Below are 24,060 nucleotides of genomic sequence, written 5' to 3' on the forward strand. Positions count from 1 at the left end.
TTGTTATCTTGATGAAAATCCCCGTTTCACCACTCAGTGCTGTGCTGATCAGAGTATTGAAAGTCATTAAATTAAACTGCATTAAAATAAAACTCATTTTATGCAACTGCAGGGTCAGTGAAAGTTCTCAGCTGTAACCCTGAATGTGCAAGAACCAGAGAAACAATATCCAAGAAAAAGAGTTGGAATTTTGCATCTTGTTTTCACCTAGGCCTTACTGAGGAAAGTAGCAAGCACCTGCCCTTTGCAAAGGAACACAGAACCGCAGCACTAACCCCACTGAGCACAGCAGGGACTGTCCCGGTTATCCAGCTCTGGCCCTGTTTCATTACAAACTTCCTGTCTGTGATGATGTTCTGGTAACAAGGGGGCAATCAGCTGTCAAAGGGAGCTGTTGCCATGGCAGCCAGGGTGCTAGTCATTCTCCCCAAGTATGAAAATGGACCGGAGGGAAGGAGTGCTGAGTGGTGGGTTATCTCTGATGTCACAAGGCTACTGCTCAGGCAGCACCAGTGGGCAGCAAATGTGTGGTGTGTATGTGTGTTTGGGGGGGCGAGGCTTTGCCAGTGTTCCTGTTTCCCCAAATTTCCTAAAGAAGCCAACAACATAACTACCCAGAATACACATTAATGATGATTCCACCCACATGTTAAGTAGTTGCTGAAATTTGATTCAAATCCCACATGGCATGTTTAGAAACAAGGGTTCCAAAAAAGGAAAGACCTCGTTAAACAGAAAATATTGATGCTCTGGTGCATTTGTGGTTGTGTTAAAATTGAATACTGTGACTTTAAATGTTGGGCAGGGTTCCTGGGCGTGCTTGCATGCTGGGGAGCTCAGTAGGGCAGCACACAATCGGGGCGTAGCAGCAGCCAGTCAGCAGGTCCCCAGTGAGTTGTGCCTCTCTGTATTAGGCAGTAGCCTGCGTTCTCTCCCTCTGACTTTTGGGTTCTTACGTGTTGTTGTTCTGGCTCCTAAGAAACAAATTAGTGAGACTTTGCGAACATCCAGCAAGAGTATTTTATATTTTCTTTAACTTGTCTGCTTGTGTGCCACAAACCATGAAAGGCACAATCTCATCCAAAATAAAATAAACTTATGAAGCCAAATGTCCTTTTGAAACAAAAAATGGAACCATTTCATTCTGGTGACGTTGATCTTACTGAAGCACTTCACTTTTCCTTTCCCTTTCACAGGGAGGAGCCTAAATTAGGTTTCCCTAAATCCATGATTGGAATAGTGACGCAAAGCCTCACTAGAAGCCAAGCAGCTCGGAAAGAATGGGATGATCACAATACAGTAGAACCCTGTTTATCTGACCCTCCAGTATCCGGTTCTCCGTATTAACCCAACAACCAGCGCACATCGGTCCAGAAGTGGGCGATCTTTCCTATGGTCCCTAGATGGTGCTGCAGCCTGGCACGTTCCCATTCATCCGATTATCCGACGTTTTGGTTAACCAATCCGGCCCTGGTCCCAACTCGATGGGATAAAGGGGGTTCCGCTCTCCTTGTGAGCGATCGTTTGATGCAGGGAATCTGCTGCTGGTGTTATTCCTCATGGAAAAGTACAAATTGCAAAACTGATGGGAGGGGCCTTCTGAGGTGGTAGGGAGGGGTCACACTGTTACCTGCAATGTACACAGGCCCCACAGCAGGGACGCATTTCGGACTGTGCATATAAACAGCTTAAAAGTGCATCACAACAGTGAAGCCATTGTCAAGATGCTATTCTGTGAAGAGGATTGTAAGACAGTCCCTGTTCCTGATCTGAGGCCTGAATGCAATAGGGATATCCCACTCAAGAGCATTGAGGTGTGTGACAGGGTCACCCTAAGTGAAAAGACAGAGGTCATGGCTGGTCTGCAAAGTGACTGGCATGTATTATCAAGCAGGCCCGGCGCGGCTCACAAAAGTTGCCTAAGATGAACACTGTGGGATAACAACCTGTACCCAGCAAAGCATCCCACAGAACTGGTACATTGCGGCAGCAAGTTCATAAGGAGATGGCAAGCCTGCTTACAACACTCCTTCTCTTACCTCCATATTACAAGTGGCAAACAGAGGCAAAGGAAGACTAAACCCAGGGGTTTTAAAAGTATTTAGGCCACATAAATCCCATGGATTTCAGTGGGAATTAGGAACTGAAATCCCTTTAAAAAATCGGGCCCAATGTGATTTGCTCAAGATCACAAAGGAAGTCTGCAGCGGGGGTGGAATTTAAACTCAGACCCCTCAAGTCTTAGGCGAGTGCAGTAACCTCTGGCATCCTTCCTTTCTCCTGTGTGTGTCTAATGATGTGTTTCTGTCTGTCTAGCCCCAGACATAACCATGTCTCTGTCTATCTAGTCACAGAGACAAATATCCATCTGTTTAGTGTCTACCTCTCTGTCCCCAAACAGAACCACCTGTCTCACTATCTAGCTATAAAAACACCTCTCCATGTGCACCTCCCTTTATTTAATTGTACAGGGATTTCAGGTGGGAGCTGTGGGAACTGAGATAATAGTGGTGGCAAATGGAAATAATTACAGTCTGAGCATCTCCTCTTTATATCAGCTCTAAGTTAAGCAACATAGTTCAGAAGGTAATGGAACAAGCAGGGGCAGGTGTCTATATTGAAGAAATCACATATCAGTGCATAAAGGAGAAGCTGTAACACAGTTACTGGACACTGTTTTTCAAGGAACATGGCGCCTTCCTTCATTATCGGGCTCAAGTTCCATTTCCATTTTGTTTTCTCCTGTAAATCATACGATGATTTGCAGAAATTTCTACACAATTACTTAATGAGTGAGAACTAGCTCATATCTGCACTCCAGTACTGATCAGAAAAACCAGTCCCCATATTTACATACAGTGAGGAATAATTTTCTGGTGTATTGTCCTCCTCAGGGCGTCCTTCACCCCCTTGTTCCTCAAACTGTAGATCAGGGAGTTCATCATGGGGATCACAAGGGTATCGGACATGGCCACGATTTTCTCCCATTCCACTGAGCTGCCAGATGAGGGTCATAAATATGTAAAGATCAGGGTCCCATATAAGAAGGAAACGACAGTCAGGTGGCAGGCGCAAGTGGAGAAGGCTTTGTGCCTTCCTGCCGTGGAGCGGATCCTCAGGATGGCAAAGATGATGTAAATGAAGGGGATGAGGATGGTGAAAATGGTGCCTATGATTTCTATGGCTGCAAAGAGGAAATGCACTCGCTTATTGATGCGAAAGTCAGAGCAGGAGATTTCTTGGAGTGGGCGAATATCGCAGAAGAAATAATCGAGGACATTGGAGTGGCCGAAGGACAGACTGAATACAGTACACGTATGCACAGTGGTGTTGACACAGGCGCTTAGGGAAGAGCCAGCCACCAGCTGGAAGCAGACTCTCTTGGACAGGATGACATAAAAAAGCAATGGGTGGCAGATGGCCACAAAGCGATCGTAGGTCATCACAGCCAGGAGGCAAAGCTCATTTCTTGCACAGAAGGAGAAGAGGAAAACTGAACCACACACCCAGGGAAACAAATGTATTTACTCGTCGCTAGGGAACTGAGCATCGCCTTGGGGGCAATCACAGAGGAGGAGACAACATCTAAGAGTGACTGAGGAAAAAGTACATGGAGCAGTGGAGTTGGGAGTCAACGCTAATCAGCACAATCATCCAGACATTCCCCACCAGCCTGCAGAAATAAATGGCAAAGAAGAACACAAAGAGGATGTTTTGCAGCTTTAGACTGTCAGTGATTACCCGGAAAATGAAGCCAGTCACTCTGGTGCAATTTCCGGGAACCATTTCTCCTATCACTGTGCTCTGTGTCAAGGAAGAGGCAGAGGAGGGGATAGAAGCAATGGGTACCACAACAATAAATCTGATGTACAGTGGAGACTCGTGATATCTCTTAAGAGATGCCGAAATAACGGAAATTCAATTTCGTCCGAGTTTCCAAAGCCCAAAGGAACCATTTTCATTATCTAGACCAGTGGATTTTTTTCTCATTTGTGGATGAATCCAAAATTTTGAATGGAGGTGGAAATTGTAGACACAATCTGTGGACCCCTAGGAATCCACAGCCACAGGTTGCAAAGCAGTGTTCTATGGTAACAACCACCTTTGGAAGACCCCTTAGATACAGTCTGTGGATCCCAAGGTGTTCGCAGACAATACATTCAACACCCCCAATCTAGTCCAATTGCTTGTATAACACAGGTCATAATTTTTTTCCAATAGTTTTCATTGTAAATTAGAGCATATCTTTTAAAAAATAATCCAATCTTGAATTAAAAATTGTCCATAAACTGAATATCCACCACGACCCTTGGTAAATCATCACCCCTTGTTAATAGAGGGTTTTTATGTCGAGCTGGTCAAAATTCCCACCCATCCCCTTGGAAAGTGTTGAGCTTTTATGAATAAAACCCCAAATCCAAACTATTTTGGTGCTGGTCTATTTTGGCTGAAATCTGAAGTATTTTGGTTTTGAAATGGAACAACTGGGAGATGTAGTCTGGCCTATAAAGGAGAATGGAAGCCTGAGGAACTTCAGCTAGACAGATCAACATGTGGACTGCTCCGTGTTGAAGGTGTTTGAGAACAGGTCAGAGAAACACCCATCGGGATGTTTACTTGGTGTTACTTGGTCTTGCCCCAGCATGGGGACCCTGACTTGACTCCATGAGGTCCCTTCCACCCTACATTGCTAGGACTCCCTAATAACAATATTTGTATTGATTTTTGTTATTTTATTTTATTTGTTGTAAAAATGCTGACATTTCTATGGAAAAGTTCAATGCAAAAGAGATTTGTTTGTTTTTGTGGGAGGAGGGCAATTTTCATCTATTTCCTAGGAATGTAGTGTTCCCACTCACCGTAGGGGGTCTGATCCAAAACAGATTGACGCCAAGTGGAGTTTTTCCATTGATTTCAGTGCACTTTGGGTCAGGCTATTTGTTACTATCAGATTTAATCATCTTTCCAGCTAGCAGAGCGAGAAGCAAGGGAAGGTAATACTCAGTGTATTTGAACCTTCTGCACTCCCTAAAGGAGGAGATCTTCAAGGCAAAGAGATTAGTAAAGTTCACACCAAATTATAAAAGTACATGAACTCAAAGAAGAAAACACACGTCCTCTTTTACTGAACTATTCAGTATGAGATTTTGAATGCACTGAAATCGGGAAGTTGAAAGCAGGGTCTAAAATCCCATGATGTTTGTGACAGCTTAACCTGCCTTTAACTGATGAGTAGAAACAATATCTCTAACAAAATGGCACGACCAGTCCACTGGCCAGCTCAGTCAATGCAAAATACAGCCAGACCCACCCAACCATCTCTCTACATGGGCTCCTACCCAAAATCTCTTTAAAGGTAAAGTTGTGGAGCCAGTTCCTGAGCTGCTATAAACTGAAATAGCTGGTGGACTTTTCATTCGAGCACTTTAATACTTTGAGATCATTTTGGGTTAAAGTCTTGCAAATAAAAAATAAAAACACGGTAAACAATATATTTGCATGAATATTCAGTCATTTCCCTGAGATATGCATCTTCTGCACAAACTGGTCTTCTTTGGCTGCTTTTTATTACAGCTCCTAGTTTTTTTTCAGATTTGCCCATCTATGGTTATGAACAAGGTCACCAGTAACAAAGTTCTTGCATTTCTCCATGAGACTAAGAAACATCAAAGATAGGAATCAAAATTTCCATATGGAAATGGAAGCATAAAGTCACACTCATCTGGAAGCCCCATTTCCTAGTAATGTGGTTATTATGGTACTAGATTTCTACAATTCTTTACCTTATCAATGTGAAAAATTAAAATGCATGTGCGTGCGCGCACACATACACACGTTTCAGTTGTCCTGTTCCAAGCATAAAGTCACACTCATCTGGAAGCCCCATTTCCTAGTAATGTGGTTATTATGGTACTAGATTTCTACAATTCTTTATCTTATCAATGTGAAAAATTAAAACGCATGTGAGCGCGCACACACACACACACACACACACACACACACGCACGCACATGTTTCAATTGTCCTGTTGGGACTAATCAGGTTTCACCATAATAGGAACCCATCAGAAAACATCAAGAGAAAAAAACATTATATTAAACAGACAATTGAAAAATAAAGGATTTTTTCCACAAAATGGAATATTAATATCCGTTATCATTTACAGGTTTCAGAACTGATCCTAAAACATCATCAACTCTTACCTTGTTGTAACAACGCAATATCCAGAACACTTTCAAATGCCGTGTTCCCTTCTAACTGTGATGTAATGTGGGATAGAAAAGAAATTAATTCAAGAATCTTTTTCCGGTAGAAAGAGCCAAAATTGCTAGTAAAGTGAAAACATCTCATCTCTAGGTGAATCCCACTAATACTGTAGCTATTTCGAGAAAGTGAACTGAATGACAATGGCAGAGAAAAAGAATTACTTTAAAAAGAAGGAGGTGAGCGTTTTGGAATTTCCAAAGGCTGCTTGCTTCAAAGCAATTGACAATTGCAAATGTTTGGGTTTTTTTCCCCCAAATCAGCATTTTAGAAATGCCAACCACAAACAATGTAAAGTCAGCAATTGCAACTATAACTTTCTTCTTATGAAACTAAAAGGCCAGGTGTCCCCACAGCCATCTGATCTATGGCGGGGGGTGCTTGGAGTGGTAGATTTAAGCCTCATATTAGCACTCTAGCACCTTTCCATAACTAAACCAGGAGCTATGCGATTTATAATAAGTCAGTTAAATAAGATCCCACAAACTAGGAATAAACTCTGATTACATTCAATAACCAGCATTTTTGTTGAAATCAGTAAGATTATGTTAACAATGTTTCACTTTATATTAACTGAGGAGATATGAATGAAGAGCAATGTTAATCAGCAAGAGCTGAATTAAAACGATGGGTGAGACCCTCATGCCTGCTCTGGTTTCTTGCACAGCCTACAACTGGAGTTCTGCAGTGGGGAAGCAGAGGCAGCAACTGAGTTTGGAAAAGCTTCCACCTCCAAAGGAAAGGACCCTAATGAATACTAAGTAAAACATCTCTCTCTCTCCCATGTTCACATGCAGTATCTTATCATCCTGTACAACCTATGGCTACAAATCTCTATAATTTACCATGAGTGAGTGGAGACAGTGGGAGGACCAGCCTGTCCTTCTCAGAAGATAGTTCTTTAGCAGAGTCATAAAGCAGCTTCCTCAAGAATATCCACTGATCTCCACCTAAAGGGCCACAATGAATTGCAGGTCAAACAGCATCAAGATAGATTGTTCCCTTGGAAGCTAGGTGGGTCCAGATGTTCCTGTTCCTTCTCCCGCATCAAACTAAGAAGAAAACTCAACTATGCAAGAGGGATTTCATTCTATTGTCAGTGTGTATCCACCCCGAACCCATGAGACCTTCCATGGGGGCAGAAAATGGTGCACTGGGGAAGCCCATTCCATACTGTACTGTCTTTTTTCACAAGCTTCTCTCTCCAGGGCTGTCAACTGGGAATATTTCACCAGCACAAAACCTACTCTGGGAAATTTTAAATGAAAATGTTTGATATGCAAATAAATGAAGCACATTTTTAGAAAAAACCCTCCATTAAACAAGATTCTTTGAAACCAAGGGGTCTTGCCCCAGCATGAGGAGCCTGACTTGACTACATGAGGTCCCTTCCACCCTACATTTTCATCTTCATATGCACAGCGTGTGAAATTTTTTAACTCAGTACAGCACAATGGACCAGACACCCAGTTGGTATCAATCACCGTAGCTCTGCTGATACTGATGAATCTGTGACAACTGATGCCAGGTGATGCGCTATCCTGATAGTCCCAAACTCTGACATGCAGCGTTCAGGATAGTTTAGGATAGTTTAGGCAGTTGGTCCTATTTCACTGCAAGTTATTTTGTGAGAGAAAATGAAGAGAACATTTTGGGATCAAAAGCATCAGCACTTTGAGAACAGAAAAACAATCTTTTCTCTTGGTTGACAGAATGGATTTTGGAGATCTCCTTCAGTATTAGAACTGAAAGAAAAATAGACCACTCACCTCAGTCTTTGCCCCGTAATGTTAAAACTTGTTGCAAGAGAGATATCTCTCTTTCTTGAACTCAAATGGATTGTGTAAGGGGTAATTGGAGGTGGGGTTTCTTTGTCCTGCCAACACGAGAGGACAGAATTCATAGAATAGCAGGGTTGGAAGGGACCTCAGGAGGTATCTAGGCCAACCCCCTGCTCAAAGCAGGACCCATCCCCAGAGAGAATTTTACCTCCATTCCCTAGATGGCCTCCTCAAAGATTGAACTCACAAAACTAGATTGAACAGGCTAATACTTAAACCAGTAAGCCATCCTTCCTGAATTCCAGGTCAGGCACAAGCAGGGTGAGTGTGTCATTAAAATACAAGTTGCCTCTCCCGGCAGCAGGAGGTCGTTAGACACCAATATATGGTCTTCAAATATTGTTCAAGTTCTTAGACATGTTGATGCTTCTCTTTGTCTTTCCCTCTGTTTCATGCAGTTCATGTGTCTAAAAATCCCCCCTAGCAAGAAGCACGTCCAATCACAAATACACTTAGAGGAGCATGGCAAGATTTTAATCAATATCTGCCAGGATTAGAGCTGTGAAGATGGTTTCTTTCAGAGCAGCAGGACTAGACGTCTGTGTGTCGCACAGCAAAAAGGGGCAAGGAGCATTCTGCTGCTCAGCGCTGAGCGAGAAGGAACATTTGCAGCAGCAGCATGAGAGGGTCCAGGAGTCCAGTAAAAAGTCAGGAAATGCACCTGCACATGCCCATCCTATTCAGATCTCGATTGGGCACAGTCAAGGGCCCTCAGCAAAGAGCCTGTCCTGCCACATGCCATTTAGCTGAGCCCTGGCGGGATCCTTATCAGGCAGGATAACGAGGGTGATGCTGCAGCTGGGAACAGGGAAGATCCTGCCAATGTCCCTAAAGGCCAGGATGTGACCTCACATTAGATCAGGAGGACCAGTTTGGAGACGATAGCAGTGAAAACTCTGCAGAGAGGGATGTGCCTGGCCAGAGACTGGAAGTCCAGGTGGTTACTGCAGCTCTCTAACCCCTCCCTCCCATTGTTTTCTAGAGAAATTGGACTTTCAACACTGAGGATTTGGTAGGTTATGGCCAAATAATTTACTGTCCTGGATATTATGCCCTGCATTGCTGAGTGTGTGTCTGTGGGGTAGTGCAGATGCCACAACATTTGCATGGCCTGCACTCCCTTTCCCTTCCACTCCACCTGGGCAGCAGCCAGCAACTTTTCTGAAGCTAGAGGAGGTTCCCAGATGTGCAGGTGGGGCCCTGCTGTTGGGAGCACCTCAGCTCCTACCTACTACTTGGGAGCACCTCGGCTCCTACCATTTTGGGGGCATCCACAGAAATGGACCCCTGAGCCCCAGAAGTAACTGCAAGGGAAGCCCCTGAGCCCCCGCTGCAGAGGCTGGGCAGAAGCCCAGAGCCCAGGCACCCAGAGCGCTGGCAGGAGTGGGGAGGGGAATGAAAGTCCTGAGCCTAGTGCCCCAGCACTGGCTGCAGCCACAGGGGGCCAGAAGCTCTGAGCCCAGGCACCCAGAGACGTGATTGGAACAGAAGCTGCCAAGGCCAAAGCCCTGAGCCCAACGCTGGGCCGATGCAGCGCACTCACTTCTGCATTGCCTCTGCAGGTGTGTCTGATATCCCCACGGAGAGGAAGTCCTGTCCCCAGCCGGGCAGAGAAACAGCTAGGAGGCCTCTACTGGGTTCTCCTGGCTGGGGGGCTCCCAGCAGGACGGGGAGATCAGATTTCACGGGGCAGAGCTAATTCGATCTAGTCAAAAAAGGCACAACAAGAACCAACAGCTGCCAGCTGAAGCCAGAGAAATTCAAAGGAGACGTAGGCACACATTTCTGACAGTGAGGGAGACTAGCCACTGGAAGAAATTACCCAGGGGAGAGGTGGAGTCTCTGTTTCCTGGTGTCCTCACGTCACAACTGCCTGTCATTTTGGAAGGTGCCTTTTAGTGACTTACAAGCAATTAGGCTTCATATGGTGCAAAGTGTGTGAAATTTCATAGCCTGTGAAATAGAGGCCAGATTAGGAGATCGAATTGTTTCATAACCTCTATGAAAAGTTCAGTGTGGGGTGAGGAACAGACTCTGCTGTTTTACTGGGTAGCCTGCTTGCTTCCCAGAATCAATAATGAGCAAGTGGGGTGATCCAGGGTGCAGCTCAAACATCCAGCTGGGCTGGCCAGGGACAGACATCAGGCCTGCCAGGGAAAGGTGGGTGTGGCAGTGACTTCACAAAGGCCTTTGGCAGGAACTCAGCTGCATGTCGACTGCAGCTGGCTAGAGGTTCCCTGAAGGATTCACAGACATATTGTTGTTGGTCATACCAGTGGTCCATGTAGCCCAGAATCCTGTCTTCCGACAGTGGTCAAGGCCAGGTGTTTCAGAGGGAATGAACAGAACAGGTAATCAAGTGATCCAACTCCTGTTGCCCATTCCCAGCTTCTGGCAACAGGCTAGGGACTCTCAGAGCGTGGTACTGCATCCCTCCCCATCCCGGGTAATAGCCAGTGATGGACCTATTCTCCAGGAATTTATCTAGTTCTTTTTTTAATCCTGTTATAGTTTTGGTCTTCACAGCATCCCCTGGCAAAGAGTTTGATGGGTTGACTTTATGTTGTGTGAAGAAGTACTTCCTTTTGTTTTTTTTAAAACCTGCTGCCTATTAATTTCATTGGGTGACTGCTAGTTCTTGTGTTATGTGAAGGATTAAATAACATTTCCTTATTCACTTTCTTCACACCAGTCAAGATTTTATAGATCCCCCTATCATAATCCCCCCTTAGCTGTCTCTTTTCTAAATTGAAAATTCCCAGTCATTTTAATTACTCCTCCTATTTCATAATGCTATTCACTTTAGTTGCCCATCTCTGTACCTTTTCCAATTCCAATATATCATTTTGGAGATGGGATGACCAGATCTGCACACAGTATTCAAGATGTGCACGTTTCATTGATTTATATAGAGGCAATATGATATTTTCGGTCTCATTATCTATCCCTTTCTTAATGATTCCCAGCATTCTGTTTGCTTTGTTGACTGCCGCTGCACATTGAGTGGATATTTTCAGAGAACCATCCACAATGACTCCAACATCTCTTTCTTGAGTGTTAACAGCTAATTTAGACCCCATCATTTTGTATGTATAGTTGAGATTATGTTTTCCAGTGTGCATTACTTTGCATTTATCAACATTGAATTTCATCTGCCATTTTTGTTGCCCAGTCACCCAGTTTTGTGAGATCCCTTTGTAACTCTTTGCAGTCTGCCTGGGACTTAACTATCTTGAATAGTTTTGTGTCATCTGCAAATTTTGCCACCTCAATATTTACCCATTTTTCCAGAGATTCCAGAACACTGGAAAAGGGCAAACATAGTGCCCATCTACAAAAAGGGAAATAAAAACAACCCAGGAAACTACAGACCAGTTAGTTTAACTTCTGTGCCAGGGAAGATAATGGAGCAAGTAACTAAGGACTTGGCTACACTTGACAGTTGCAGTGCTGGGAGTTACAGCACTGGTCGTACAGCTGTGTAGGGACAGCACTGGTGTGTGGCCACACTGACAGCTAACAGTGCTGCATTGTGGCCACACTTGCAGCATTTGCAGCGCTGTATTGAGAGGTGCATTGTGGGCAGCTATCCCACAGAGCACCTCGTCCCATTTTGGCACTGTGGGTTGTGGGAAGGGGACGGAAGGGTGTGGGTCATTCCGCTTCCTGTCCCAACGCCCCGTGGTGCATCGCTTCACATCCCAGCCGTCACAGTTTTTCCGGCCACGTTTGGCGCCATTGTGAGTCTGTTGCTGTGTTTTACTCTCTCTTTGTGAAGCGCGATTTCTGTGGGAAATGGAGCCTGAGCTGCTGAGGACTGTGCTGATGAGTGTTGCCAGCACATCACATTTGGCAGTTGAGCTATTCCTTCAGCTCCAAAGTGACAGTGAGGAGTCCGACGATGATATCGAATCGCCTGACGCGTGTGACACTAAATTGCTTGTGGCATTCACGGAAATGCTCAGCACCGTGGAACGCTGCTTTTGGGCTCGGGAAACAAGCACTGAGTGGTGGGATCACATCGTCCTGGAAGTCTGGGATGATGAGCAATGACTGCAGAACTTTCGGATGAGAAAAGCCACTTTCATGGGACTGTGTGCTGAGCTCACCCCCACCCTGCGGCGCAAGGACACAAGATTGAGAGCTGCCCTGACGGTGGAAAAGCAGGTGGCTATTGCAATCTGGAAGCTGGCAACTCCAGACAGCTACCGGTCGGGAACCAGTTTGGAGTGGGAAAGTCGACCGTTGGAATCATGCTGATGCAAGTTTGCAGGGCCATTAATCGCGTCCTGCTAAGAAGAACCGTGACTCTGGGGAATGTGCAGGACATTGTGGATGGCTTTGCACAAATGGGTTTCACTAACTGTGGAGGGGCGATAGATGGGACACATATATCTATTCTGGCACACACACCCCGCACCTAGCATCAGAGTACGTTAATCGGAAGGGGTATTTCTCAATGGTTCTCCAGGCGCTTGTGGATCACCGTGGGCATTTCATTGACATTAACACAGGCTGGCCTGGAAAGGTGCATGATGCACGCATCTTTCGGAACAGTGGCCTGTTCAGGAAGATGCAGGCAGGGACTTTTTTCCCAGACAGGAAGATCACAGTAGGGGATGTTGAAATGCCCATTGTGATCCTTGGAGACCCTGCTTACCCGTTACTGCCTTGGCTCATGAAACCCTATACAGGGAAGCTTGACAGGAGCAAGGACCAGTTCAACTACAGGCTGAGCCGGTGCCGAATGACTGTGGAGTGTGCTTCTGGCCGTTTAAAAACCCGCTGGAGGTCTCTGTATGGGAAGCTAGACTTGGGGGAAAGCAGCATCTCCGCAGTTATATCCGCATGCTGTACCCTCTGTAATATTTGTGAAGGGAAGGGTGAAACATTCAGTCAGGCATGGACCACCGAGATTCAAGTCCGGTAGGCTGAATTTGCACAGCCAGAGAGCAGGGCTACTAGAGAGGCCCAGCACAGGGCTACAAGAATTAGGGATGCCTTGAGGGAAGAATTTGAGGCTGAAAGCAAACAGTAAGGTTTGCTGCCTTGCACGGGAGTGAAGTGCAGTGGTTACACTGTTAGTAGGATTCAATTTTCCCTAAAATGATTTGCAGTGCCTGTTTCTTTACTGGGCTAAGGTATCTTTCACTTTCTGCAATAATAAAGACTGTTTTCAAAGCCAAGAATTCTTTTATTGAAAAGAAAATAACTTCCTTGACAGACACACAACATTTTGGGAACCTAAAAGGGCAGGGGGGTGGGTTGGTGAACTGTACAGTCACAGGTTTGCATATGTCCTGTCTGGAGTGCTGTGCAATGACTGCTGCACTTCAGGGTGCATATACTGCATGGTGATGGGGGTTGAGTGCAGAGGGTAAGGGTCGTAGTTCTCAGGGCTGGTTGGTGAACGTACAGGTGTTGGAGGCAGCTGGTGGAGGTAAGAACCTGGATGCTGGGGAAGGGGGTTTGGAGCTGACATTGGGGCACAAGGGAAAAAGCTTTGGGATGGGGGGGCAGGGGGGCAGCACGGTAGTGCTCTGCCTGCATGGCTACGAGTGACTGGATAGAGTCCGCTTGGTGTGCCAGGATTCTTAGCAGCTGCTTTGTGCTTTTCCTCCTGGCCACTGCGTTTCTCTGGCGGATCCTGCTTTCCCTTTCTCTCCAGTCCTGCAGGTTTTTACTCTCTCTAGCAGACTGATCCATAACCGCTTTCAGCATGTCTTCCTTGGTTTTTTGCAGCTTCTTTCTGAGGTTTTGTAGTCTCTGTGCAGTCAAGGAGACAGGCAGTCCAGCAGTCAAGGTCGCTTTTGGAAAGGCAAAAATGGCAACAGTTAACAGGGGTAGCATTGTTCATAATCTCATCCAGACAGTAATTCCCACACACTGAAGGAGTTTACAGTCTTCACTTTAGCATACTTTTCCCATACCAAACAGAGCACACATAACCCAACAGGAGCCATGAAATGGTGAGTAAGGGAGACTGATTGCTTCAGGGCTGTGCAGGGGTTTCTGTGCGTTGGGGACAGCAAACAGCTACAGGGGGCATCTGCACTGAACAGTCTCCCAACATTTTCCACAGGAGTTAATCCTGGAAGATATCTCGCTGCTGCAGGTCACCAGGGAAGAGCGGGAAGGTTTTCTACAGCAATGTGGATTCCGCCCTGGCCCCTATGCAGCTTGTCTGTGTGCAGCAATGGTCCCCCCACCCCTCGCGGCACAGTGGCACAGACGCGTTAGCCTGACTGGGACAAGGACCACAATGGCTCTCCCTATAAACTTGCGCAGGCGCATTGCCCACACTCTGGCTGAAACTTTTGAGGAGATTACCGCAGCAGATTACCGCGACGTGATATACCACATCAATGGGCTATTCCACATCTAGGCATGCATGCATGCAGCCTTAACTCCCCTCCTCTTCCGAAATATTTCCATCCTGAAAATAAAAGCCGCTTACCAGTAACCCGCTCCTCTGCTTGTCCTTCACCAAGTACTGGCTGCTGCGATTCGCTACCTTCCTCCTGGCTTGAGAAGAGCTCCTGGCTGCATGCCTCCTGGGACTCTGGGGTGTCTTCCCCCACCCCAGTACCTTCAGTCTCGGTTTCCTCTGTCCCGCCTCTCTCCTCCTCCTCCTCCTCCTGTCCCCCACCCCGCTCAGAAGTGTCCATTGTGGTCATCGGATTGGCAGTGGGGTCACCCCCAAGTATCACGTCCATCTCCCTGTAAAAACGGCAGGTCATGGGGGCAGCGCCGGAGCGGCGGTTTCCCTTGCGGGCTTTGTAATAGGCACTCCGCAGCTCCTTTACTTTAACCCTGCATTGCAGCGCGTCCCGGTCATGGCCCCTTTCCAGCATGGCCTTTGATACCTGGCTAAATGTATCATAATTCCTACGGCTGGAGTGCAGCTGGGACTGCACAGCTTCCTCCCCCCAAACACTAATGAGGGCCAGCAACTCGCCATTGCTCCATGCTGGGGCTCGTTTGGCGCGTGGAGGCATGCTCACCTGGAAAGATTCACTGATTGCACTCCACACCTGGCTGAGCAAACAGGAAGGGGATTTTTAAAATTCCTGGGGCATTTAAAGGGCGGGTCACCTGAGGCCAGGGCAGTAGAGTGCAAATTGATGAGCAGAGTGGCTGAACAGGAATTCTGGGATATCTCCTAATACCCTGGAGGCCAGTAACAACGCTGGTGTGTGGCCACACTTGACGAGCAGCACTGCATCACCAGCGCTGCAGTCGTTATTCCCCAAGCAGACCAGGTGTACAGCCAGCGCTGCAGCCAGGGAGTTGCAGCGCTGGATGTGCCTTGCAGGTGTGGACAGTTACTAAGTTGCAGCGCTGGAAAACCTCCACCAGCGCTGCAACTCTCAAGTGTAGCCAAGCCCTAAGGAAATCATCTGCAAACACTTAGAAGGTGGTAAGGTGATACGGAATAGCCAGCATGGATTTGTAAAGAACAAATCATGTCAAACTAATCTGATAGTTTTCTTTGTTAGGATGACAAGTCTTATGGATAGGGGAGAAGTGCTGGATGTGGTATACCTAGACTTTAGTAAGGCATTTGATATGGTCTCACATGATATTCTTATCGATAAACTAGGCAAATACAACTTAGATGGGGCTACTATAAGGTGAGTGCATAACTGGCTGGATAACCATACTCAGAGAGTAGTTACTAATGGTTCCCAATCCTGCTGGAAAGGTATAACAAGTGGGGTTCCACAGGGGTCTGTTTTGGGACCGGCTCTGTTCAATATCTTCATCAACAACTTAGATATTGGCATAGAAAATATGTTTGTTAAGTTTGCAGATGATACCAAACTGGAAGGGATTGTAACTGCTTTGGAGGATAGGGTCAAAATTCAAAATGACCTGGACAAATTGGAGAAATGGTCTGAGGTACACAGGATGAAGTTTAAAAAAGACAAATGCAAAGTGCTTCGCTTAGGAAGGAACAATCAGTTTCACACATACAGAATTAGAAGAGACAGTCTAGGAAGGAGTATGGCAGAAAGGGACCTAGGGGTTATAGTAGACCACAAGCTAAATATGAGTCAACAGTGTGATGCTGTTGCAAAAAAGAAAAAACGAACATGACTCTGGGATGCATTAACAGGTGTGTTGTGAGCAAGATATGAGAAGTCATTCTTCCGCCCTACTCTGCGTTGGACAGGCCTCAACTGGAGTATTGTGTCCAGTTCTGGGCACCACATTTCAAGAAAGATGTGGAGAAATTGGAGAGGGTCCAGAGAAGAGCAACAAGAATGATTAGAGGTCTAGAGAACATGACCTACGAAGGAAGGCTGAAAGAATTGGGTTTGTTTAGTTTGGAAAAGAGAAGACTGAGAGCGGACATGATAGCAGTTTTCAGGTATCTAAAAGGGTGTCATAAGGAGGTGGGAGAAAACTTGTTCATCTTAGCCCCTAAGGATAGAACAAGAACCAATGGGCTTAAACTGCAGCAAGGGAGGTTTAGGTTGGACATTAGGAAAAAGTTCCTAACTGTCAGGGTGGTTAAACATTGGAATAAACTGCCTAGGGAAGTTGTGGAATCTCCATCTCTAGAGTTATTTAAGAGTAGGTTAGATAAATGTCTATCAGGGATGGTCTAGACATTTGGTCCTGCCATGAGGGCAGGGGACTGGACTCAATGACCTCTCGAGGTCCCTTCCAGTCCTAGAGTCTATGAATCTATAAATCCTGCCCCTCCGCGAACCGCTCTGCTGCTCCCCGGCAGGATGCAGCACTGGCTACATCACCCCCGTCTTCCTCTGAGATCAGGGACCAAAGGGGGTGAGACAAAGAGAGGAAGACCCCCAATGGCAGGGGGTTCCCCAAGGCTGGGGGAGGGAAGAGCCCCCGAAAGAAAGGTAACTGTGTGACCTTGTTGGCAGGACCTCTTTCAGAGTCTCTGGTGGGGTTATAAAAGCAGACGTTCTGCTGGTTTCCCTAATCCCCCTGCAGAGTCTGGGCTCCTGATAAAGCTGCCAGACAGCTGAGTGGGTAACCATGGCAGCAGGCTGGCTATGACCATGTGCACCTCCAGACCACCTGTTTGTCCTCCTTCAAGGCTTCACAGTGAGCCCCCTGCACACCCAAGTATGGGTCCCCTCCCCAACCAGCTGCTAAATCTTGCACATGTGGAGACATTTCTCCCACCAGAACTGTCACCTGCACCTCAACTGCCTTAAAAATAAAAACATATGGGAGAGGAAAAAAGCCCCTAAATTTGTACAAGGGAGAGAACCCCCCCATGCCTTGCAGCACCCGCAGATTCTGTAAGAGTTAGTAGAGACCAAAATATTATGGAGGCAGGAAGAGAGGCGCCTGCAATGGGGGTGGGTGGAGATTGTAAGGCTGGGTTGAACAGGGGGAGGAAAAAACCTCGAAAGTGTTTGTGGGAATCTGAAGGGATAAACCCTAATTTTGGGGGGGAGGGTGAAGAAAAGAGGACATTCAAGCTGAAGCCGAAGAGAAGAACCCCACAAGATTGAAAGGCTAAAAATATTAGAAGATACCTGAGAAGGTGAAGAGAAAGAGACCCCATGATATCTTCAATGGAAGACATGGAAGACATAAGGCTAAAATGGAGTAAGGAAATCAAGAGAGACCTCCAAGGAAGAGCACTGAAAGTGGGGAAAGACCCTAAAGGAAAGAGGGGGCACCCCTGGGAAGTAATATGGGGACAGAGGAGAATTAATAAAGATAGAGGGGGCAAAAGAGAAAGAATTAATGAAGTATAGAAGAAGTTTCTAGGGGCAAGCCAGAAAGAGAGGAAAAAGGAAAAGATGGAGGGAGAGTTTTGGGGGAGAATGTCAGGAAAAAGAAAAGGGTTAAATTGCAGAGTAAACACAGATATGCAAAAGACTGAAGGAAAAAAAGAGACTGGCAAAGAGAACAGGAGAAAGAAGAAAATATCTGAGCAAAGAGTAAAACAAAAGAATAAATAAATAAATAAAATTAAAAAGAGGGGGAGACAGAATGGCACACAGGTTTTTTTTATTATTATTTTATAGTAAGTTTGATGCCAAAATGTAGCGCTTAGATACACATTCACTGTATGTTGCCAAATGTTAAAAATCATGAGTCAGGCCTCAGAATCTTAAACTGAGTATAGTCGTGTGACTGTCTTAAAAATCATGAGATTTTTTTTTTAAATGATACACTAAATTCCTTTTGTGTGTCTTCTGGTTTTTCTTTTAATGGAAAGTCTTACTTTGTCACATGACTCTGGGAGCTAGGACTTTACAAAAACATCAAATATCAAGAGATTTGTGATAAAACTGCAATGTGGCAACATTGTATATGTCACAACATGATGCTCTAGGGTAATGGGTCTCTGAGGGCTTGGCTACACTTACGGTTTGCAGCGCTGGTAGTTTGCAGCGCTGGTCATCCAACTGTGTAGGAGCAGCGCTGGTGTGTGGCCACACTCACAGCTACCAGCGCTGGTGTGTGGCCACATTTGCAGCATTTCCAGCGCTGTTGGGAGTGATGCATTATGGGCAGCTATCCCAGCATTCAAGTGGCCACAACGTGCTTTTCAAAAGGGGTGGGTGGGGTCTGTGACAGAGCGGGGGGGAGAGAGAGGGGATTTTGGAGCCAACACTGTGTGTTTAGCTTCCTGACTTGAAAATCAGAACATTTTTCTTAGTCTTAACTATTAATTGCAAACAGCCTGCACGTATCCCAGCTGTTTCCCTGCATGCCTCTCATTTGATTGTTTACAGCCAGGTACAGATGATCACAGCAAACAGGAGCTATGTTTGTTTTTTAGATAGCAGCAGCGGCAACGGAGGAGCTCCACAGAGCTGTTCACAACAGGGAGGAGGATCTCATTTGATTGTTCACAGATTGATCACAGCAAACAGGAGCTGATAAGCAGCTCCGGTAGAAACGGCTCCGGAGGTTCACAACAAAACAAAGACAGGCTGCATAACAAAACAAAGGGAGTAATTTTAGTTAAAAGCATTCTGGGATATCTCCTTATTCCCTGGAGTCCAATAAAGCGGTGTGTGTCCACATCACTTGATGAGCAGCGCTGGATCACCAGCGCAACGCTACACCCCAACCTGGCCAGCAGCCAGCGCTGCAGCCAGGAGTTGCAGCGCTGTGTGTGCTGCAGGTGTGGATTTGTGCGCTGGAAACTCAGCTCTAAAGCTGGAAAGCCTTGCAGCAGCTGCCAAGCCCTCTGGTCTGACTGAGAATGGTAGAGGGCATTTGAGTCCATCATTCCTGAGATTAGCGGCAGGAATAACCAGATTTTTCTTTTTAACAAAATTTTAAGTGTAAAATAAAGGGTTTTCAGCCCTGATTTAACTGTAATCTGAATGCAAACTTAATCGTGGAGCTGCTTATGCCTCTCCATACATTACCCCATCAACTCAAGTTGATGCTGGGTTTTAGAATACAGTTGTGTATGCATCTCTTGACAAATAATCATATATATTTGGGAGTCTTATGGTTTTGATGCACTTCTATATTAATATGTAATTTGACACATATTATCCACAAGTTATCCTAGTGCAGAACTCCACATGAATACCAGGAATGCTCTGATTATTCTAATTGTGTAGAATTTGGAGCTGGGACATGGCTAGAGGTGGGTAGTGGGAGTGAGGGGCCCAGCTCTGTGTGCGGTTTGGACTGTGTAACAAAGGGAGTGTGCAGCCCTCCAGTAAACTGCTGCCTGTGATATGTGCATGCAGCAGTATAGGGCAGGAGACAGCAAAGGAGAAACGTCCAACACATTAATGGCTTCTACAGTCCCAACCAATGGCTTAATGGGATGGGAAGGAGACGTATCTGCAGAGGGAAGATACCAGCTACACACCCTGTTGAGCATTTACATAATTGGTTCCCAAACTGGGGGGGTGCACCCCACTGTGGGGGCGTGAAGAAATTCCAAGGAGGGCGTGAGACTACCCAGCCCTTGAGCTCCCGGCCGGGGAGGCTAGTCCCCGGCCCCTCCCCTCCTGTCCACCCTCCTCCGCAGCCACGCCACAGCAGCATGGTTTGTGCCCACCCACCTCCTAGGCTTTCCAATAAGCCAGTCCTGCCACTTTGAGTGGCCTGGTAAGGGAGAAGGGGAAGTGGGAGTTGGATAAGAGGCAGGAGGTCCCGGAGCAGCGGCAGTCAGGGGTCAGGGAGCAGGGGGCATTGGATAGGAGGTGGGGTCCCGGGAGGAGGTAGTTAGGGTGGGGGGGGTCCTGGGAGGGGGTTGTCAGGGGACAAAAATCAGGGGTGGTGGTAAAGGGGAAGTGTGGGGGGTGAGGGTTTCTTGAAAATTAAAAAGGGGGCGTGATGCCAAAAAGTTTGGGAACCACTGATTTACATAAAGTAAATGCATAAAGGAGGCCAAATGTCACCTACCCCAACCTCTGTAATTTGCAGTTTGGATGTTTCAGTTCCTCACACAGCAGCTGCACTCCTGAATATCTTAGTTTGATATCACCCAGTTCCAGCACTGCCTGACTTTGGCTGGTTCTGAGAACAGCGGCAAGATCCCCACAGCAAGCGTCTGAGACACCACACCCCCACAAGCTGCAGGAGAGAGAAAGGCAAAAAACTCGGTAAATGGGGTGGGGAAGAGAGGGAGATCCTGAAACAATCATACAGGGGCTACATTTGTGGCAACTGGTTGTACAGGGGGTGGAGGAGGAGAGACACACCAGTCTTCCCTCACTTGATTACAATTATTTAACAACCCCTCTGCTGAGCAATAGTAAGTGTCCAGGGCCTTGCAGATCAGAGGAGAAATCAGTGACAAGGCATCTGGGTGCACTCAAAGTGTACCTGTAACTCTCCTGCTACTCCCGCAGCTCCTCTTTCCAAAGCCGCTTGACAGAAAACCCTGCATAACGTAAACATTACACATCTCCCCCAAATAAAAAGCTTTTTATATCCTAAACAAAAAGAACTTGGACACCTGTAACAGCACCATCTGGGGGCATCTGCCATAACAGCATGTCCAGTGCCTAGCACAGTGAGACTCTGATCTCCGCCAAGGCATTTTACCACTACTGTAATTCACTAATAGATAATACTATAACTACTGTAAACTATGTGGAATTCATTCTGCCACCACCTGAGTTGGTGGTGGTTGGCTGGATGAACAAAGGACCTCATTGGAGCAACTTTTCATTGATACATTGGAACCCAAACAGGAGACCGCCTCCCCACTACCATCACCACAACCAGCATAGTAGTGGCTAATGAGCATCACCTGGACTATTAAATTGGTGGGTCACGAACCATGACTAAAGAACAAACACACAGAACATCTGTTTAACAAATCAATACTGTATTTAGTGCTCAACCGTGAGATGCACAGAGCCTGTTCATGGGTAAGTTGTTCAAGTATTTCTGTAAATGTGCCAAATTTGGTAGCTCAATGGCCAGAGTTTTTGGCTTCCAATCAAAGATTTGGTGAAATACCTCCTCATGCAATTTTTTTCACCTGTAAACTAAAAAATCCCTGTCATGCAAACTTAAATCTTTATTTTTAGTCTTTACTTTTACATGGGTAAGGAATAGTGTCCCTAGCCTCTATTTGTCAGAGGGTGGTGATAGACGGCAGGAGAGAGATCACTTGATCATTACCTGTTAGGTTCACTCCCTCTGGGGCACCTGGCATTGGCCGCTGTCAGCACACAGGATACTGGGCTGGATGGACCTTTGGTCTGATCCAGTATGGCCATTCTTATGCTCTTACTTTCTTACTTGAAAGTGGGAACATAAATAAGTAATATCTGCAGAAATACACCTTTTGTCATGTTCTGCTTTGGCTCATTCCTCACACTGGATACTGAGAGTAAGCAGGGTGGAGAAAAAATGATGTTTCTTTTAATAAAAGAATCAAAGACACTGTAACTTAAATCAGATTAATTTAAACTGAATTTTTATTTAAATTAAAAATATTTTGCTTTTAAAAATAAATGCATTTAAAATTAAATTTGAAATTATGCATCCTATAGTAAGACAAACTTATAGAATCATAGACTATCTGGATTGGAAGGGACCTCAGGAGGTCATCTACTCAAAGCAGGACCAATCCCCAACTAAATCATCCCAGCCAGGGCATTGTCAAGCCTGATCTTAAAAACCTCCAAGGAAGGAGATTCCACCACCTCCCTAGGTAACCCATTCCAGTGCTTCACCACCCTCCTGGTGAAATAGTTTTTCCTAATATCCAACCTAAACCTCCCCCACTGCAACTTGATACCATTACTTCTTGTTCTGTCATCTGCTACCACTGAGAACAGTCTAGATTCATCCTCTTTGGAACCCCCTTTCAGGTAGTTGAAAGCAGCTATAAAATCCCACCTCCTTCTACTCTTCTCCAGACTACACCATCCCAGGTCCCTCAGCCTCTCCTCATAACTCATGTGCTCCAGCCCCCTAATCATTTTTGTTGCCCTCCGCTGGACTCTTTCCAGTTTTTCCACATCCTTCTTGTAGTGTGGGGCCCAAAACTGGACTCAGTACTCCAGATGATGCCTCACCACTGCTGAATAGAGGGGAACGATCACATCCCTCGATCTGCTGGCAATGCTCCTACTTATATAGCCCGAAATGCTGTTAGTCTTCTTGGCAACAAGGGCACACTGTTGACTCAAATCCAGCTTCTCATCCACTGTAACCCCTAGGTCCTTTTCTGCAGAACTGCTGCCTAGCCACTCAGTCCCTAGTCTGTAGCAGTACATGGGATTCTTCCATCCTAAGTGCAGGACTCCTACTATAATCTATTTGAATAACTGAAATTAAACCAAATGATATTCAAGAAGTGTGTGTTTCCTGCTGAACTAATGTAAATCATCAGCTGAGCACCTGGAAGCCCTGAGAACACCAGCTCGAGAGAGGGATCGGCTTCTGGCTCCCTGCCGCAGAGCTGGAAACTCTGGAAGCCCCAGCTCCCTACCTGTAAGGCTCCTGGCTCAGTCACTGTTCCCAGGGCCTCTAGGTTCTGATTCCCTGTCAGCATACTAGAGCTGACAGGGAGCCAAGAGTCTAGAAGCCCTGGGAGCCATGGCTGAGCTAAAAGAATGGTTTTCAACCTTTGGTCTCAGGACCCATTTGTAAACCTTGGTGGCCTGTTGCAACCCAGTAAATATCTTTAGCTCAAGAAAAGTTTGGCTTAGAATATATTTCTTACCCAAGATATACACATTAACATGATACATACTAAATGCAGCAAATATTAATATGCAGTACTTAAGTAGTTGTTGTATAAATCCAAGATTCTGAGCATTGCAACCTGTCAGAATGTATCAAGAGAGCTCCTGGCTGAGGTGGCTCATCCATTTGCCTGTCCAGGATTTGAAGCTGCAATGTGTTAGCCTCTACCTGTATCTGGTTTGCTTCATTCTCAGCTTCCAGTTGCTGCATACACCTTAGATGAGCTTCCCTCTCCATCTCAGCATCAGCTAGGTGCCTTTGGTGGGCTTTCTCCTCAGCCTTAGCTTCCATGGCATCTTTCCTCTCCTTCATTCAGAGTTCCACCATCTTCGATTCATGCTCATGTAGTTTCTCCGATGCCAGGACCTGCCTTCGGATCGCTTCTGCATCTGGCACATGGGGAGACTGAGACCGTGCTTTTTGGTCACAGTCCATGACCAAAGTTCTCAGTTCCAGAGCTGAGATGTCTTTCTTAATAGTTATCCCCCTATCTTTATATAAAGCTTTAAGTTCTTTTGTGGTCAGATTCTCATATGATTGTACCTGATCTTTAACCCTTAAAACTCTCAAGATCAAATTTTGATTAGCATTTGATTATGATCTCAAAGCTCAATTAACCTGTGTTACGTGAATCCTGCAAAAAATTATGCCAATTCTGATGGTGTCCAGAGTGACTCACAAAATGTCTTTAGGGGATCTCTGTCCATTCACCTAGAACACCCCCGTGCCAGGATTCAAGTCGTTCAGATAGAATCATAGAAGATCAGGGTTGGAC

General features: G+C 46.0%; 1 pseudogene; it reads right to left on the bottom strand.

Annotated features, from left to right (window-relative positions):
- Positions 1–2,849: 2,849 nt before the first annotated feature.
- On the bottom strand, positions 2,850–23,597 carry LOC120403987 (annotated as a pseudogene).
- Between the last annotated feature and the right edge of the window lie 463 nt (positions 23,598–24,060).

This window comes from Mauremys reevesii, linkage group 4, assembly GCF_016161935.1.
Source record: "Mauremys reevesii isolate NIE-2019 linkage group 4, ASM1616193v1, whole genome shotgun sequence".
NCBI classification, from domain to species: Eukaryota; Metazoa; Chordata; order Testudines; family Geoemydidae; genus Mauremys; species Mauremys reevesii.